This window comes from Capricornis sumatraensis, chromosome 2 (assembly GCF_032405125.1).
Source record: "Capricornis sumatraensis isolate serow.1 chromosome 2, serow.2, whole genome shotgun sequence".
Classification (NCBI taxonomy): domain Eukaryota; kingdom Metazoa; phylum Chordata; class Mammalia; order Artiodactyla; family Bovidae; genus Capricornis; species Capricornis sumatraensis.
In genome coordinates, this window is record NC_091070.1 from 161,701,742 (window position 1) to 161,722,631 (window position 20,890).

At 37.8% G+C, this 20,890-nt stretch overlaps 1 pseudogene; it reads right to left on the bottom strand.

Moving 5' to 3' along the window:
* Positions 1-10,188: 10,188 nt before the first annotated feature.
* LOC138096004 (transmembrane protein 126A pseudogene) lies at positions 10,189-10,731 on the bottom strand (annotated as a pseudogene).
* Between the last annotated feature and the right edge of the window lie 10,159 nt (positions 10,732-20,890).

Consider the following 20,890-nt stretch of genomic DNA (forward strand, 5'->3'; position numbering starts at 1 on the left):
GTACTTGTGGTTATAGTCAATAAGATGGTAACTTCTACCGCAGTGTCATGAGTTATAAACCTGAAAGTAATATGAAGCAGAGAAACCAGCAAAGCTGACCCAACCAAGATGGATATAAAATTAGCAGTGGACTAGAAAACTTTATGCCAGTTGCTAAGGGCAACATACAACTGATGGATAATGTAATAACACACATTAAGCCACACTATACTAAATAAGTTCACAACATCATTAATATCCATAGCAGCAGGGGCACCAAGCTGACTGAGGTAAGCAAAGGTGTTGATGATGACTATACGTTAGGGAAAGGCCTAACCACTTAATGACCTGATGGGATGCATAACAGGAGAGGGAAAAGGACACTGCAGTTCCTGCTTCATTTGTTCTTGCTTTTAACTTAAATCTCCCCGAACTCTGTTGTTTCCACTGCTGCCACATTTTGCATTTCCCTCTCATTGAAAGAGTGGATTATATCTCCATTTTAATAATCTTATGGACATGGACTCTCTTATCAGCAAGTACTCCTAATTTCTAATGTGTCCTGAAATACTCTTCCCCATGTATGGAGTGCCACTTTGCCTTACCTATTCTTTTCATCTTTATTTCTTTCTCACTTCATTTCCTTATCACTTTATTTTCTTAGAAATATTGAAAACGAACTTCTGTTAACCAAACTCCTGCCTGCCATTCCACTATAGCAGAGGGGGAGGAGTGGGGAGGAGAAAAGAAGAAAGGGCTGAGGGTATTGTGCATATATGAAGGCTACCTCTAAAAAATCATCAAGGGAAAAATAGTCTGGCAACTCTCATTCCTTTAAAGTCATTGTTCCCAGGTAACCAGCATTGTATTTATCACAGTGTGCCCAAACTGGACATTTCTTTGTCCCTCTTCCCCATGAAATTTTTGTTTTGGTTGCTAAGTTGTGCCCAACTCTTCTGTGACTCTGTAAACTGTACCTTACCAGGCTCTCTGTTCATGGGATTTCCCAGGCAAGAATACTGCAATAGGTTGCCATTTCCTCCTCCAGGGGATCTTACCAACCTAGGGATCGAACCTGGGTCTCCTGTTCAGAAGGCAGATTCTTTGCCACTGCGTCACAAGGGAAGCCCTTCCCCTTGACTACTGTCACCATTATCCTTTTAGGAGTCAGTTATCTTAATAATTTGATAACTGCTGCTAATTAATTTGAATCTTTCCCCTGAAAAAATGCATTGGCTAGAAGGAAGGTATGAAGCAGAGCAAATGTAAATCTCATGTCAAATCCTGGAATATGGAGCAGAAATATTTTGAACATGAGAAATTATAGCTTCCTCAAATAATACTCTCTAGCAGTCAGCAGCTTTGTGTCCTGCAGAGCTGACTTTACCTATATGAAGTCACAGATCCAAAGGTTAGAATTCTCAGGAACTTAGACTACTTAGTCAATCACTCTTGCTTTGCATTTGAGAATTTAGTTAACTTGTCCAAAGCAGACTAAAGTGATTATAACGCCAGTGTTCCTGGAGTGTTCTCAATGAGTAATAACCTTTGAGACCTGTCCATGAAAAACATGGACTCTGGATTCAGGTTGTGAGTTTCAGTCCTGGTTCCAAAATTTATTAAAACTCTCTGACCTCAGGCAAGTGATTTAACCTCCCTGTACCTCTCTCATCTGCAAAACTGGATTAATAAAATTATCTACTTCATTGGGCCAATAGGATAACTATGAGGATTTAATTAAGTAACAAATGTAAAGTAATTATAATAGCTTAGAACATCATAAGTGCTCAACTAATTTCATACCATTATTAAAGAAGTGGCAGAAAAATCAACAGGAGTGGTCTAATATTTCCATAGTGCTATCTTCTTATCTCTTTTTATCTTGCCTCTAAAACTTCCTCACTCCCTCTTTTTCTCCAAATTTATTGCTCTCGTTACAATTACACTTTATTAAAGCCAAGATATAGTTTTGTTTGCTGTAGCAAATCCAATTCCTAAAACAATACCAGACACATAGTAAGTACTTGATAAATTCTTAGAGAATTTAAATTCTTAGAGAACAAATGTATAGTAGATATGAAACTTGGACTATCTCCAATAAGAGATGCTTCTGTGGATTTGAAAATTTTCAGAAAGGGCAATATGTGTATCTTTTAAAAAATTTTGTTTTAACGTGCTTTTCCTAAGATATTTTTGGAATTCTGCCTTTCTTTCTATGATCCTCAATGGCTGTGGCTAAGTCAGCTTTATACTTCCCAAGAAACTGGGACCCAAACTTCTCTATGGCTATGGTTTATAGAAAGGGATGGTGATACTCCTTGATCATAGCACAAAGCACTATGTTCTGTCATTTGCAGAATCTAATATTTTTGCTGAATTCAGTTAAAAATCATGGAAAGTTTAAAGAGCAGGGCTGGAATCTCAAGTTAAATGTTAAATATCTGTGTTACCTTGAACCCTCATAGACTCAGTGACTCTCAATTTCTATCTCTATAAAAATGAAAAGATATATTTAGGTGATTCATTTGTAAGGTCTCTTTCAGCTCCAAAGACCCTTGGCTCTATAATCAGGAAATACTATTACTTAATAACTAACCAACTTGGCATACTGGAATCCCACTTTAACAGTATTTACTCTGAAATTTATAGGACTTCATGCTTCTTCCACTATAATTTTAGACGGACCACATTGCTGTATCTGAAATGGCAGCCCACTCCAGTGTTATTGCCTGGAGAATCCCAGGGATAGGGGAGCCTCGTGAGCTTCCATCTATGGGGTCGCACAGAGTTGGACACGACTGAAGCAATTTAGCAGCAGCAGCAGCAGCAACAGACCATAGCTTCCGATTTGCTTTCACCTTAATCTTCTAGTTAAACTAATTGGAAATCTTCAATATGCACCTCATATTAACAGGGCTTGAGAAGTGAGGAGAAACATTACAAAGAAGGTATTTCTGGCATCAATTCTTTTGCGCTCAACTTTCTTTATACTCCAACTCTCACATCCATACATGACTACTGGAAAAACCATAGCTTTGACTAGGTGGAACTTTGTTGGCCAAGTAATGTCTCTGATCTTTAATATTATGCCTAGGTTGGTCAGAACTTTTCTTCAAATGAGTGAGCATCTTTTATATCCATTTAAAGTGTCTTATTGAATATTAAGGATGAGAGTTTGTTTGTTGAGAATCCTATGATTATATTAATGGCCTACTTAGTGAATTCCTCCATTCTTCTTTATTATGTCCCTGTTTTGCTCTGGCCCACTTAAATGCTCAGTGAGATTTAAAGGAAACTCACTGCATGTTTTCTCTAGATCTCAGTTTCCTTATCTACAAATGATTAAACAACAATAACAATTTTATTGATTTGTTGTCAAGAGAAAATAGAAAATTTGCCGTGTAAAAGCTAGTCTATAAAATTTTAAGCATATTATGAATTTTGAGTACTTCATTATTCTTTCAGTTTTTCTTTTGTGTTAATCAAGTTCCTCTGACCAAAATCTAGAATTAAGAAAAAAAAGAGGGCCATGTTATTTAACATAGCAAACCAAGCATTAAAAGAAATGTCAGAAAACCTAGAATCAATCTGAGCTGACCAGTACTTACTCAAACGTGTAGCCTATAACCTTCAATAAATCATTTAGATTTTCTGAGACTTTTATTTTTCTTTTTAACCTATAAATTGGAGTATATTTTTGTCTAGTGTGATGGTCAAAAGTGATGACATAGGTAAAATATTCTTAGATGTGAATTTATTTTTGAACAAAGTATTTATTATTCTGTAGACTTCACTGCCTAGTTCAAGGTACATATTAACACATGTAAGAATTAAAGATTTTAAAATTAAAAAAAAATAAAAAATAAATAAATAAATGATACATCAAATTAAAAAAAAAAAACTAGCTAAAAACTTGACAACAGAGAAGGGGAAAGGACTCTGGAGATTGACGAATCTAATCTCCGTATTCTTTCAGGTGAAGAGGCCTATTGATAGATCAATTTAAAGTTTCCAGAGTCAAACTAAAGCACAGATGTTGGTACATTGACTGAATGTGTACTTCATTCTCCAGAAAACATCCAGGACTCTGGTTACACTCAAGATGAGTATCCACGGGAGGAAGTGATTCACTTGTGTTCTCTAAGCCACAAGAAAAATAAAATAGTATTGCACGGACCCACAACCATTTCTGTATATGAAATAAGAAATCTCTACTTTAAAAAATGAAAGACATAGTGGCAATAATACAACTCATGGGAGGAAAATAAATGACCACCAAGAAAAATTTGTCATATAATAGGAATCTCTATGATCTACAGTAGATCATAATGAAGCTATCCATCAAATCAGTTTGGCCTTTGATTCTCTGATCACTAATATGAGCTTCACTGAAAATTAATTAAATACTAATTTTATAAATTTCAGTCTTAATACTGTTCAAAGCACTGAACCTGACTTTGCCTAAAAGAACTGCCTCTCCAGAACCAATAATGTCTCTAATCAATCTGTTAATGGAGGTTCCTCAGACTTTCAGCTTCAGCCAATTACTTACAGAGAAGTCGGCACACTGCCTTGCCTAAGCCAGCATAACAGGGCTTAGGCAAAGGCTGGGATGGATATTTTAAATCTAAATCTTTTTAAGCCAGCTGTTTCATTAAGAGGTAAACTACTAACTGATATTTCTGATTTAACATTCTTTTCAGAGTGTCCCCATCCACCAGGATATGTGCCAGAGTAATACTCTCATAAGGAAGAAGTAAAACAAGCTTGAAAAAGTTTAATGGGGGAAAAAAGAAACTGATGTAGGGTTATTTTTCACAGTTTAAATGATTGACTTGGTAGTCACCCAATACTAAACCTAAATTCACACACTTTGAAAGCAGAGGGATTAAGATATTATAAAAGGAGAAATATTCAAGTCAGAAGCAAAAATGGATGAAGAATGGTGAAAAAACAGGGAACTTTCTAAAAGTTGGAAAGATAATGAGACATCAGAAAATATTTCTGTATATGAGTTTATCATATTTTTCAGATCACTCACATATTAAAAGTATATTGAGACCACATTATGTTATAATTCGAGAATAGTCTTAGACTCCATAGCTAATCCAGATGGACATGAAACCGAAGAAAAAGAAACAGGCAGACCAAGACGTAATGCATTAATGTGCTCAGATACTCACAAGTAGAATATGTACAATCACAGTTCAGAGAGGAAAAAATAAAAACAAACAAACAGTGCAGCTAGGACTTCAAAAATGTTTTGCTTGCATATTGCCTAATAATTTTTCATTAAGTTTAATTGGCTGCATAGAATACAGATGCTGATATATTGTAAAAGTTAACATTTATTAACAAAAATATATGTATCATTTTGTAAAAAGTACCTGAAAATCTAAATATCATAGCAATCTGATACCAAACAAATCCATTTAAATTTTACATAAGCAAGATTTCCTCTAAATCAGAAATTTTATATTATTTTGTTACCTCTTCAATTCATATGTCTCTTTCAATTACATACAAAAATCATGCCTTAATGCAACATATTGTATGGTTGCCTTTTGTGTCATAGAAATATAAGCTGAATTGTATTTTATATTTTTAGTAACAGGAGACTTTATTCAAAAGGATTATTGCAGGGGAGACACTATTGCCCTGGGAGTGGCAAGGAGATCTGGCAGCTTGGAGAGAGCTCTGACTATGAATTCTGAAAGTATTTCAAAAATTGGACAAGATGCGATTTTTTTTTTTAGGGAGGAGTAAATAAGGTTACAAGGATCAGGTGTGGAAAAGTGGGATGAAAATGTGGATGATGGGAAGGAAGACCGGAGACTGTTCTACCCTGAGGCTGACCTATCCTAACAAGGGGTGGGACTGTCTGTTGGCTCCAGCTGAGTGTGGGGGCCACAGTTCAGAGGCCTGGACGAAGGAAAGAAGCTTAAGTTTGGTTAACAAGCATTTTGTTCTGCTTGATCAGTGGATACAATTCAACTCATCATTTATACAGCAAAGAATGGGAGTTTAGAGGTTCTGAGTCTGGCCTTGTCGTGGAGAAACCAGGGGGTCTTCCATGAGTCTTAGCTAAGTCATATGAGGAATAGAAGGGCTTTCCATTTAGGGATAGTGGTAAAGAACCCACCTGCCAATGCAGGTGACACAAGAGAAGCAAGTTCGATCCCTAGGTTTGGAGGATTCCTTGGAGGAGGGCAAGGCAACCCACTCCAGCACTCCTGCCTGGAGAATCCCATGGACAGAGGAGTCTGATGGGCCACAGTCCATAGTGTTGCAAAGAGTTGGGCACGACTGAAGCCACCCAGCACAGCATACACACACATAGGTGAGAGGGGCTCTGAATGAAAAACCATTTTCTGAAACAAGAGGGTAGGGGATTTCTTTCTTTTTTTTGGCCATGGCACGCAGCACGTATTTTTATGAAATTTCCTCTGAATCTGACTTAATATTACACAAGATCTTTGACTTGATAATATATATTGATCTATTTTGATAACTATTTATTAAGTATAAAAAGTAACCCCATTAAAAATGATTTCTTAATAAAATGCACATTGTTAATTAGTTCATGTGTTATAAAAGAATACAACTTATTAGTAAAATGTTAATGGAATCATTAACATCTCTACTCCCATTTTTGTTTTTTGCTTTAAAAATATATCTGTAGAGAGAGAGAGTTGTGAATACAGGTTTTGTAGTGGTAGCACTATACAATTCTTTGAACATTTTCTAAATTACATATCAAAACTAACATTGTAGTCCATCATAATTTTTAATGATCTATCAGCTGACAACTCAGTTAGATCTTTCTTCCTTTTTGTTGAATACCACAAATGATTCAATAAATGCATCTTATCCAGTCATTAGAATCTTACACTTTCTCTGTTTCAGGAAAGGGTTTACTATTCCATATTCCTAGAATCATCTTTATTTGATGAAAAAGCAACTCTGAAAGACCATCTTTCAAGCTTTACTTCCTGTCTAAGTCAGCTGGTTTTGCAGAACAATCAGTTTTTCACTGGGAACAGATGACAGATTTTTTTTTTTTCAGTGAAAGATGAAGAATTTTACATTCTTGTTGTTCCATATTAAAATAAATTTGAATTAAGACCTCTAAACACATTCCAAAATATTCCAATTCTAATTCTACATATTTTCATTAATAAAAAAAATCTATATACATGACAGAAACATGACATAATGTTCCATTTCTCTCTATATATAATTTCACAAATATTTTCATAGCATAGATCATTGATATTCATGTTCACAAAAGGAGGTAATAATAGGAGAGTACCAAAATGGCAGATTAACTAAATATGTCACCTTTGGAATATATGACTTAATCATTAAAATGACTTTAGTACTAATACTCTACATCTACACAATGTTCACAATCTTTAACATGTTTCTCTATTAATATTAGACTAGATCAAGTCAGGTAAAAGAAACTACTCTTGATCTTTCACAGTAAGGGAATTTAATACAGTGGGTTGGATATATAACTAACAGGAGAACTGTGAAGCCGTATAAAAGATGGTGAGGTAACTAAGAGATGGAAGTTGCTACCCTACTGTCTAGGAGAACAACAGGAAAGGATGGTAGTACCAGAACCCAGAAGACACATCGTATAGCAAGAAGGCAAACCCATTGGGAACTCTCCTGAAAGAGCTGGAACCATGGAAGAAATGGTTGACTGATACAACTTGGAACTAAGAAGGAGTCCCAGGTAGACATGTTATCTAAAGAAGATGGAATGGAGGAGCAATACACAGGAAAGCCTAAATAACCCACAGCATTGAATTTTTTAAAAAACTGCTTCCCATTGGCTGAAACTATGCAGATGTCAGAAAGAAAGAGAGCATAAAATTGGCCATTTCCTGCAATATGGAAAAGCAGGTAAAAAGCAGAGACTGGATGGAAAGCAAACGGAAAATTGGTGAGCATGCCCAGTATACATCATTTGATTCTTAAAGCCACGTTAGGAGACAGACAAAACATACATACTCTAAGAAATCTTTTATTTTTTTTTTTCCTTTTCCTTCATTCTCTCTTTTTTTTTTAAGGTAAGAATAATAGTATTTAGAAAGTTCATGCTACCAAGAAGAGTAGAATCTGATCTTCAAACCCAGGCTTTTTATTCTAAGATCTTTCAGAACTAAATACACCATTTTAATCTTTTGGATTTAGGGAAAATACAATTTGTGAACATTTTGGTTTGAAGTAAGGAAAGATGACTGACAAAATGAGCCTCAGTTCAGTTCAATTTGGTTGCTAGGTCGTGTCTGACTCTTTGTGACCCCATGAATCACAGCACACCAGGCCTCCCTGTCCATCACCAACTCCCAGAGTTCATTCAGACTCACGTCCATTGAGTCAGTGATGCCATCCAGCCATCTCATCCTTTGTCATCCCCTTTCCTCCTGCCCCCAATTCCTCCCAGCATCAGAGTCTTTTCCAATGAATCAACTCTTCGCATGAAGTGGCCAAAGTACTGGAGTTTCAGTTTTAGCATCATTCCTTCCAAAGAAATCCCAGGGCTGATCTCCTTCAGAATGGACTGGTTGGATCTCTTTGCAGTCCAGGGGACTCTCAAGAGTCTTCTCCAACACCACAGTTCAAAAGATTCAATTCTTTGGCACTCAGCCTTCTTCACAGTCCAACTCTCACATCCATACATGACCATAGGAAAAACCATAGCCTTGACTAGACGGACCTTAGTCAGCAAAGTAATGTCTCTGCTTTTGAATATGCTATCTAGGTTGGTCATAACTTTTCTTCCAAGGAGCAAGCGTCTTTTAATTTCATGTCTGCAGTCACCAACTGCAGTGATTTTGGAGCCCCCCAAAATAAAATCTGACACTATTTCCACTGTTTCCCCATCTACTTCACATGAAGTGATGGGACTGGATGCCATGATCTTTGTTTTCTGAATGTTGAGCTTTAAGCCAACTTTTTCACTCTCTTCTTTCACTTTCATCAAGAGGCTTTTTAGTTCCTCTTCACTTTCTGCCATTAGGGTGGTGTCATCGGCATATCTGAAGTTATTGACATTTCTCCCGGCAATCTGGATTCCAGCTTGTGTTTCTTCCAGTCCAGCGTTTCTCCTGATGTGCTCTGCATATGAGTTAAATAAGCAGGGTGACAATATATAGCCTTGATGTACTCCTTTTCCTATTTGGAACCAGTCTGTTGTTTCATGTCCAGTTCTAACTGTTGCTTCCTGACCTGCATACAGATTTCTCAAGAGGCAGGTCAGGTGGTCTGGTATTCCCATCTCTTTCAGAATTTTCCACAGTTTATTGTTATCCACAGAGTCAAAGGCTTTGGCATAGTCGAAAAGCAGAAATAGATGTTTTTCTAGAACTCTCTTGCTTTTTCCATGATTCATTGAATGTTGGCAATTTGATCTCTGGTTCCTCTGCCTTTTCTAAAACCAGCTTGAACATCAGGAAGTTCACGATTCACATATTGCTGAAGTCTGGCTTGGAGAATTTTGAGCATTACTTTACTAGTGAGATGAGTGCAATTGTGCGGTAGTTTGGCATTGCCTTTCTTTGGGATTGGAATGAAAAGTGACCTTTTCCAGTCCTGTGGCCACTGCTGAGTTTTCCACATTTGCTGGCATGTTGAGTGCAGCACTTTCACAGCATCATCTTTCAGGAGTTGAAATAGCTCAACTGGAATTTCATCACCTCCGCTAGCTTTGTTCGTAGTGATGCTTCCTAAGGACCGCTTGACTTCACATTCCAGGATGTCTGGCTCTAGATGAGTGATCACACCATCATGATTATCTGGGTCATGAAGATCTTTTTTGTACAGTTCTTCTGTGTATTCTTGCCGCCTCTTCTTAATATCTTCTGCTTCTGTTAGGTCCATACCATTTCTGTTCTTTATCAAGCCCATCTTTGCATGAAATGTTCCCTTGGTATCTCTGATTTTCTTGAAGAGATCTCTAGTCTTTCCCATTCTGTTCTTTTCCTCTATTTCTTTGCATTGATCACTGAATAAGGCTTTCTTATCTCTTCTTGCTACTCTTTGGAACTCTGCATTCAGATGCTTATATCTTTCCTTTTCTCCTTTGCTTTTCACCTCTCTTCATTTTTTTTTTTTTATGTACAAGTCTCTGTTTATTCATAATCAGATGTAGGTTATTTTTATAGTTTTATTTTTGTGTACAGATTTGCTTAACAATCACTCAATTTCTAGGCCAGGTTCTGGTAACTGAAGAGCCTTTATAAGTAGTTTATATTGTCTAGACCCGAGGTATGCAGCAAACACAGTCTGGAACAAAATGGGAAATAACATCTTTCTAAAGACAGGCTTAGAAATCCTAATCCAGTAATTGAAGATGTTTCCTTTCTCTGGTAGCAGGGCTGAATTATACCTAGCTGCTAGGCCACCATTCACAGGGATAGCCAAGAAAACAGGGTACAGGCCACCAAAAACAAGACCAACCAATCCGCCTCGTGTTACGGTGCATCTGACAAAACCTTTGTAAGATACATTTGCTGTCAAAAATGGTAAGCCAGCAGCTATACGAGCCCGTGTCACATGTAAGATGCGTCGAAAAAGGCTATTTGCTATTAGGCCACAGAGAGCAGCATTAAGTCCAACATAAGTTGATCCATTTTCAAGCAGATTCCTTTCTGCTTCTGGGAGCTGGTTAATTTTTCTGGCTATGATATCAATTAAGTTCTCCTTGATGATAGTACCATCTGGTTCATGATTTTCCATCTTGAGCCTTACGCGCTCTTCCATGCAGCCGCGGCCTCCGCGGCTCTTCCCTGGCCCCGCGAGGGCTCACGCCAGGCTCCCTGCTTTTCACCTCTCTTCATTTCACAGCTATTTGTAAGGCCTCCACAGACAGCCATTTTGCTTTTTTGCATTTCTTTTCCATGGGGATGGTCTTGATCCCTGTCTCCTATACAATGTCACGAACCTCATTCCATAGTTCATCAGGCACTCTACCTATCAGATCTAGGCCTTTAAATCTATTTCTCACTTCCACTGTATAATCAGAAGGGATTTGATTTAGGTCATATCTGAATGCTCTAGCGGTTTTCCCTACTTTCTTCTATTTGAGTCTGAATTTGGTAATAAGGAGTTCATGATCTGAGCCACGGTCAGCTCCTGGTCTTGTTTTTGTTGACTGTATAGAACTCCATCTTTGGCTGCAAAGAATATAATCAATCTGATTTCTGTGTTGACCATCTGGTGATGTCCATGTGAAGAGTCTTCTCTTGTGTTGTTGGAAGAGGGTGTTTGCTATGACCAGTGCATTTTCTTGGCAAAACTCTATTAGTCTTTGCCCTGCTTCATTCTGCATTCCAAGGCCATATTTGCCTGTAATTCCAGGTGTTTCTTGACTTCCTACTTTTGCATTCCAGTCCCCTATAATGAAAAGGACATCTTTTTTAGGTGTTAGTTCTAAAAGGTCTTGTAGGCCTTCATAGAACCATTCAACTTCAGCTTCTTGAGCGTTACTGGTTGGGGCATAGACTTGGATTACTGCGATATTGAATGGTTTGCCTTGGAAATGAACAGAGATCATTCTGTTGTTTTTGAGATTGCATCCAAGTACTGCATTTCAGACTCTTTATTTGACCATGATGGCTACTCCATTTCTTCTGAGGGATTCCTGCCCACAGTAGTAGATATAATGGTCATCTAATTTAAATTCACCCATTCCAGTCCATTTTAGTTTGCTGATTCCTAGAATGTCGACATTCACTCTTGCCATCTCTTGTTTGACCACTTCCAGTTTGCCTTGGTTCATGGACCTGACATTCCAGTTTCCTATGCAATATTGCTCTTTACAGCATCAGACCTTGCTTCTATCACCAGTCATATCCCTTTGTTTTTGCTGTGGCTCCATCCCTTCATTCTTTCTGGAGTTATTTCTCCACTGATCTCCAGTAGCATATTGGGTACCTACCGACCTGGGGAGTTCCTCTTTCAGTATCCTATCATTTTGCCTTTTCATATTGTTCATGGGGTTCTCAAGGCAAGAATACTGGAGTGGTTTGCCATTCCCTTCTAGTGGTTGTCCATTTACTGTAGGGAGATTATCTGTGCTGCTTACAAATCAATAACCTAACTATAAAATTAAGTGCTACTTAATAAAGTAATTAAGTGTTAAAGAACATTTGGCCAGACTGTTGTTTGTCTTCTGTTAAAAAAAAAAAAATGAAATGAAATGAATAAGAGACAGAAAGAAGCCTCTTAATTAGAGCCAGGAGGCCAGAGGGAGGAGCTCTGCTGAGACAACAGCAGAGCCTACTAGGAAGAAGAAAGACTCCTCTTTTTTCCTGACAAGGACTCAGCCAATGAAAAGTAATAAAATATTTGTGTGCCATAGCTTCCTCAACTTCCTGGAATTGCTATTGTCTACTATATATATATATATAAAGAAATCTTTTCTGAAGAAATATATAGCAGTCTATTTGTTTTAGGTCAACATTTTGGTGATCCATACAAGAACCAGAGAAGATTCTGCAAGGCTATAGGGTTGGTGAGCATACAGGTGCAGTACTCTCTGTAAGTCACTGCTTCTCTTGCAGATCCTGGAGTCTGAAGGTATGCCTTTCCTGTAGATCTAAGCCCTCCTGGCCTTTGAAGCCCTCCAGGTTTAATTCAAGATTTATTTAAAGTTTTATCTTTCAGATTAAGGCTTTATCCTATATCCAAATACTCAGTTGTAACTAGGATCTGATTTTAAAATCAGATTATTTCAGTTGAAGCTAGCTAGTCTTCTGCCAGTTTCATTAAGGGTGGGCTGCTTCAGTAAAACTGTGCCAGTTCAGATGATGACTCATTCCTTTGTAGTAGGGGCTATCCTCTAGAAACTGGTGAAAAAGTCTTTGGTCTGATTCCTCTAGAATCAAGGTATTTCCTTAGAATTGGCAGATATTAGCTTGCAAGCTGTTTGAATTGAGCTGTTTGAACTATATAGGCTGTTTGAGCTCTTTGAGCATAGTCCTTTTACACTAGATGAAAATCTCTGAGAAATGGGATTCCAGATATCTAAATACTTTAAGGACTCCTCTCCTACACAGACTTCAGCCAATTTTATATTTAAAAACCAGTCTCTCCTCATGCACATTACTAAGTAATTAATCTGACCAAAGGTCATTTAGAATATTAATGGCCAAATGAGAAAATTTTGAAATCCCCAAACTTAATTTTTTAAAAAACAAATTGGATTACAATAGTTCAAAAATTTCCAGAACTGAATGGTCTGCCTATTTTGATTGGTATTTTGAGACTTTTAAACATTATCTGTTGCCTGATACATCTCTGCAGAAAATATTTTAAGGTTAACTGAAGCAAAAATGCAACTAAAGAAGATAAAATAGCTTCCAAAGCTTCAGGGTCTTCTTCCTTGGCTTCTTTGTTTCAGGCTCCTGCCTCTGACACTCTTTCTTCCTCCCTTCTATGCTACTTGTGTCTCCTTTATAACCTCAATCCTCATGTACTAATTTTCTCTTGCCAAATTTTGCCTTTTCTCTCATATTCTGCACAATCTTTGAACTTGTCAGAACCTGTACCTTTAAAATTAAGCCTTCTGTGAATTCAGAGGCTAAATCTCTGATTTCTAATATTCCCTAGATTAAACGTGAACTGCATGCTGTAGTCAAAGATTTTCCACAGATTTCCGGAGGAATTTAATATTGTCATTCTAATTTATCCCCCTAGCTTTTCTGATGTATATTAGCTAGTTCACTTACTCATCAATGAAGGCCAGGCCTGGCATTGGATGAAAACCACTGACTGGGAAAATTCTGAAAGATTTCTAGAGTTATAATCAAGAGACAATTTCGCTAACTTATATGAACAAGCTTGAATAATTTCATCTTCATTGAGCAATCCTTAGGGATTTTTCCAAAATATATTCACTGAAACAAAATTCAGGCTATGATGAACCTTGTCCATGACTATCACAATTGACCTTAGATTTTTTTAAAGAAAATTCTGGTTGTCCTTCAAATATCATTGTATCCAGGTGGCTTTCAAATCTATATTTATTAATGATCTAAACTGGAATATTTTCCTTCTATAAAAGGAACCAAGATGGAATGGGAAATTATGTCTACTTCAAATGTAATTAATTTGGCAAATGAGCTCTCTCACCATTAGATGAGTCACCTCAAAGGAAGACCAGAAAAATTTTAAATTTTAAACTGTAGCAAAGGAAGGCTCCTAAACAAAAAATCAAACCTTCTACTATTCCCAAGATCCAGGACACTGTAAAAGAGGTTTTTACAAATTGAAATGTTATAGGCACCTTCAGTCCTCTAGCCAGCCTTTCCGTCACCCTCCTAATTCTCAATGATAGAGCTCTAAGGAGCTAGAGTTCTTCCTTATCTTCTCTCTTAATTGGCTTGGAGAAACATTTCCCTAGATTGGGAACGAATCTCTTCCAATCCAAACTGACAACAGAGCCCCCACTACTATAAAATTGTCCCTGCCTCTGAATACTAAAACAGCTCAAATAGTGGGTATCTCTAAAGAACCTCAAGAGGTTACTGTCTCTGAACCTATTCCCTCTTGTTTAGATACTTTGAGAGATACATACCCTTTCTCCTTAATTCCTCAGCTCATTACTCATGTAGTAGACCAAGAATTCTTAGAGAAGTGTCATGCCAGAATTTCTTTCTCTCAAAAGGAGAAGTCACTCTAGGATTTGACAGTAGTCATCAAAGTAACCAACCAGGTGAATTAAATGACCCTTTGCCATCTGTTATTTGTTATTTCAGTACTAGAGCTGATTCTGGAAGCATTAATCATTTGTCCCTATAAAGCTACCACATTCCTTGTGAGCAACATCTCCAATTGATACTGGTAAATTTCAGTGTACCTCCTATGAAGATTCAAATAGATCCCTCAAAATATCTTCCCAGAATTTGACAATACCCTATAAGTAAAGAAACCCTTCAAGGGGCATAAAGCTCATAATAGATTATAAAGCTCAGGGCCTCATTTCCCCTTGCATTAACCCGTGTAACATTCCGATTTTACCAGTGAGAAAACCTAATGCTGAAAGTGGGGGTTTGTCCAGGACCTCAGAGCAATAAACAATATTGTTATTTCTCAACATCCTATTGGTCCTACCCCTAATAAATTATTAACATCCATCCCCACTAGAAGCAAATTCTTCACCATAATTTATTTGTGCAGTGCCTTTTTAAAAAACATTTTTAGCTGATGACAGTAGCCAGTGCCTTCACCTTCACTTGAGAACAAAACAATTCACCTAGTCAGTAATGCCTCAAGGTTTTACTAAGAGACTTTCTTATTACTTACAAATCCTAAGGGTTGATCTGAATAACATTAAGTTTCCTAAAGTTCTACTTTGCTGCAGTATATGCATGATTTACTTCTTCGCTTTCCTACTCAAACCTCCTATAGGAAGATGGCAACTAGTCATTAAAGCTTTTAGCTTTAGAAGGATATAAGGTCACCAAGGATAAAAACTGCAGTTTAACCAAATCCAGGTTTGCATGGCATCTGATATTAGAACAAGGACTGTACCTGGGTCCAGGTAGACTTCTGTTGTCCTCAGTTTCCCCAAACACCAAACAAAGCACCAAGAGTGAGGTTTTTCTCAGGCTAGTTTATTGTCAAACTTTGATTCCAAATTCCTCTCCCTTGGTCAAACAACTCCAGCACAATTTTATGAAAAGAAGTGGACAACATAGCTTTCAAGGTATTAATAGTTTGATGAACCCACCTGTCCTATGCTATGCCAGCTATCAGATCCATGTTTTATATATGAAAAACAAGGAAATATCCCTGAGATACACACTCAAAAGCAACAAGGACCATGATCAACCTGATATAGCCAGCAACTGGACTCTGTAATATGGGAATGTCCCCCTTGCCTTAAAGCCATTATAGTCACTGTTCTTTTGGTTAAAATCACTGAGAAAATCATTGTCCTTTTGGTTAATACCACTAAGAAAACTATTATGTAACCCTTTTTGTATCTACTTGGGTAGAAGTTCTCTTGAATTATCACCCTCAATATTTCTCAATGTTTTGCCTCACCTCCTATGAAGTCTTTTTGTTAAATGCTCCTCATATAACTTTTTTTCTGTAGTAATAATATTAACTCTGCTACTCTTCTCTCCTTGATCACTGATGTAGTCCCTCACAACTGCTTAAAGCTATGGACTACCTCCTGACTCTCTTGGTGATCTGCAGGAAATTCCTTCGAGTAATGCTGACTTCTCGCAGTTCACTGATGGTTCTTATTTAAAAGGTAACAATGACAAATATATTGTGCCAGGCATTCTTTTGTAACTCCTTTTGGTGTTATTGAACAGTATCTTTGTCTGTGGCTACTTGAACCCAACATGCTGAATTAAACACTCTTATATGTGTTTTAGCCAATGACAGAACTGCCAATATTTGTATTGATAATAGATGTTCTTTGCGGGTGGTTCATGACTTCTTGCGCAATTACTGATTCTGGAGCATTCTAATCTTGACTCTGGAAGCTAAGAGAAATCATTGTGCTGATATTTCCACGAGGAATGCTACTTTTAAAGGGATTAACAACAGCCAAACTTCTATCGTGATACAAAGGAATATTTTTGCAGAAGATTACTTAGAAAAGCTGGATAGAGAAGCACAGGAATTGCCCTCAGAATAGGAAAGACAAGATTGGAAATTCAACAGTTTTTTATTAAAAAAAAAAAAAAAGAGAGAGAGAGAGAGAGAGAGAGAGAAAGCTTTGGTTTGGAACAAATAGCAATCCAGTTCTAATAAAGACTAAAATCCCCACTCCTCACCACTGTGCATGCATTAAACCATTGGTCTACTGACAAAATGATAGCATTCATGAATCAGCATTGGTGGGGAAACATTAACAAGGCCACACAAAAAAAATGTCTCATTCACGTATCCAAAGTACAATCCAGGGAAGTGAAATAAATTGAAAGTCACTCAGTCATGTCCGACTCCTTGTAACCCCATGGAATTTTCCAGGCCAGAAAACTGGAGTAGGTAGCATTTCCCTTCTCTGGGAGATATTCCCAATCCAGGGATTGAACTCAGGTCTCCTGCATTGCAGGCAGATTCTTTACCAGCTGAGCTAAAAGGAAAGTCCACAATGCAGGGAAACCTGTTCTTACTGCTCCCAGACATTTTAAACTGCCTAATGGGCTATTCTAGGTCTGGCAAATGGATTTCATACAACTTCCTCCCTCTAATAGATATAAATATGTTTTAGTCATAGTTTATAAGTTTTCACGCTGGACTGTTGACTTCTCTTCCAGACAGGCTACTGCCTCTTCCTTACCTACAGTCCTTTTGGAGGTGATCATCCTAACTTGGGGAGCTCTCTCCAAACTTCAGAGTGATCATGCAACACATTTAACTGTCCAGGTGCTTCAAGAAGTCCCTGCTGTGTGGTCAGCTTCTCAATACTTCCACTCCATTACCATTCTCAATCTTCTGGCTTAAAAGAACACACTGATGCATTGTTAAGACTCAGTTGACAAAATCTGTAGAACCTCTCCAAACACCTGGTAAAGAATCTGACCTGGAGAGTTCCAGTCTATGGGGTCTCAAAGAGCTGGACACAACTGAGCCACTTTCACTTTCAGTTTCCAAATATCGTAGCTAAAAGCATTGCTGTTTGTCGTAAATTTCAGAACCACCTCTTCTGGAATTTATTAACTATTATCTTTTCAGATAATCACAAGATGCCCAATGCACTTGGCTCCTGCTTCTTTTGACCTATGACAGATAAAAAAAAGTGATATTCCAATATTACAAAAACTTAATTGCTTCTATTGGAGAAAATAATAGCAAATGAAGCAACTGACAAACAACTAATCTCAAAAATATACAAGCAACTTATGCAGCTCAATTCCAGAAAAATAAACGACCCAATCAAAAAATGGGCCAAAGAACTAAACAGACATTTCTCCAAAGAAGACATACGGATGGCTAACAAACACATGAAAAGATGCTCAACATCACTCATTATCAGAGAAATGCAAATCAAAACCACAATGAGGTACCACTTCACACCAGTCAGAATGGCTGTGATCCAAAAATCTGCAAGCAATAAATGCTGGAGAGGGTGTGGAGAAAAGGGAACCCTCCTACACTGTTGGTGGGAATGCAAACTAGTACAGCCACTATGGAGAACAGTGTGGAGATTCCTTAAAAAATTGCAAATAGAACTACCTTATGACCCAGCAATCCCACTGCTGGGCATACACACCGAGGAAACCAGAATTGAAAGAGACACATGTACCCCAATGTTCATCGCAGCACTGTTTATAATAGCCAGAACATGGAAACAACCTAGATGTCCATCAGCAGATGAATGGATAAGAAAGCGGTGGTACATATACACAATGGAGTATTACTCAGCCGTTAAAAAGAATTCATTTGAATCAGTTCTGATGAGATGGATGAAACTGGAGCCGATTATACAGAGTGAAGTAAGCCAGAAAGAAAAACACCAATACAGTATACTAACACATATATATGGAATTTAGAAAGATAGCAATGACGACCCTGTATGCAAGACAGGAAAAAAGACACAGCTGTGTATAACGGACTTTTGGACTCAGAGGGAGAGGGAGAGGGTGGGATGATTTGGGAGAATGCCATTCTATCATGTATACTATCATGTAAGAATTGAATCGCCAGTCTATGTCTGACGCACGATACAGCATGCTTGGGGCTGGTGCATGGGGATGACCCACTGAGATGTTATGGGGAGGGAGGTGGGAGGGGGGTTCATGTTTGGGAACACATGTAAGATTTAAAGATTTAAAAAAGAAAAATAAAACTCAACATTCAGAAAACTAAAAAAAATAAAAATTTAAAAAAAAATACCATGTTTTGGTAAAGCACTATTTTCACAATGTACTCTCAGAGAGGGTGACTTTTAAGCATCATACCTTGCAACATGGAAATATCATCAGTTGGAAAAGACATCTTGAGAAGCACTCTATTCAACCTTTCTGGAGAGGCCACTATGAGGCTCCACTAATCAAACTTTGTGCTACAAAGCTCCAATAATCCACTCTTGGATAAATGTGATACACTTAAAGAAATGATTGGACCCTGACTGGCTGTGCACATCATCTGGTGATTTGAAAGCAAAGAATTCCAAAAACTGAAGCAGATGGCATCTGATGGGAAAGCTTTCCCAAGGTATTGAAACCAGGTCTATTAGAAATTTGTCACCAAACCTTTGATGATGGCATAACACTTCAGATGATCTCCATTGTCTGTGATGTTAAGAACATACGGACTTTGAATAAAATGTGTCTAAGAATGTTTCTTCTTACTCCTCCTTGTTACTTGAGTATGACTTCAATAGGTTTCCAATCTGTGCACACTTTTTCTGGTATGAGACGCTACATCCAGTAAAAATCCTTCCTTACTCTGAAGAACAAAAAGACACTTGAAAGGGAAAATCTGACTTTCGATCTGTGATGGTTTTAGAGAAAATATTGATCAAAACGGGGAAATATAAAAGAATAAAATCTTTAGTTAAAAATAGTCAGGAGATGATAAGGGGCATCTCTCATGCCCTGTGATGATAAACAGAATCAGAACCCCCGAAGAAGAAAGACTTTCTTGTTTCCTGGCAAGGACTCAGCCAACTGAAGCCTTGGACTTTGTTTACCATAGTCCTCTCAACTTCCGTTTTTCCACTGCAAAAATATTCTTCTTCCCTTGCCCTTGAGGGACTTTCATGTAGCTTGACTTGAATTGCAATTCTCTGATGATCCCAAACCTGTCTAGTCAAGGCTATGGTCATGTATGGATGTGAAAGTTGGACTGTGAAGAAGGCTGAATGCCAAAGAATTGATGCTTTTGAGCTGTGGTGTTGGAGAAGACTCTTGAGAATCCCTTGGACTGCAAGGAGATCCAACCAGTCCATTCTGAAGGAGATCAGCCCTGGGATTTCTTTGGAAGGAATGATGCTAAAGCTGAAACTCCAGTACTTTGGCCACCTCATGCGAAGAGTTGACTCATTGGAAAAGACTCTGATGCTGGGAGGGATTGGGGGCAGGAGGAGAAGGGGATGACAGAGTATGAGATGGCTGGATGGCATCACGGACTCGATGGACGTGAGTCTGAGTGAACTCCAGGAGATGGTGATGGACAGGGAGGCCTGGCGTGCTGCAATTCATGGGGTCACAAAAAGTCAGACACAACTGAGCAACTGAACTGAACTGAACTGATGATCCCAAATAAACTCATCTTTACTGGAGAAATACTTAGAAGTCCTTTTTTTTTTTTTTTTTTTTTTTTTAGATCAAGACTTCTCAGCAGGCAAAGAAAAAGTCAGATTCACTAATGAGTTAATACTTGCATCTATAGCTACAAAAGCATCTCATGGGTATTCTCTGGAATAATATAAAGATGGTTTACTATGGAGATAGATTAGGAATGGTTTCTTTTACAGCCTTGGCTGTAACTCTTTATCTCTGCCCAATAATATGACAGGTGAGAAAAGGAAAAATATATTCAACTATAAGAAATTTTTTTTAATTGGAGGATAATTGCTTTAAAACATTGTGTTAGCTTCTGCCATACATCAGCATGAATCAGTCACAGGTATACATATATCCCCTCCCTCTTGAAAACCCCTTCCCATCTCTCAGTCCATCCCACCCCTCTAGGTTGTCACTCAACTGGGTTGAGTTCCCTGTGTCACACAGCAAATTCTCACATTCTATCTATTTTACATATGGCAATGTGTGTGTTTCCCTGCTATTCTCTCAATCCGTCCCAACCTCTCCTTACTCTACTGTGTCCACAGATCTGTTCACTATGCCTGTGTCTCTATTGCTGCCCTTCAAATAGGTTAATCAATACCATCTTTCTAGATTCCATACACATGAATTAATATACA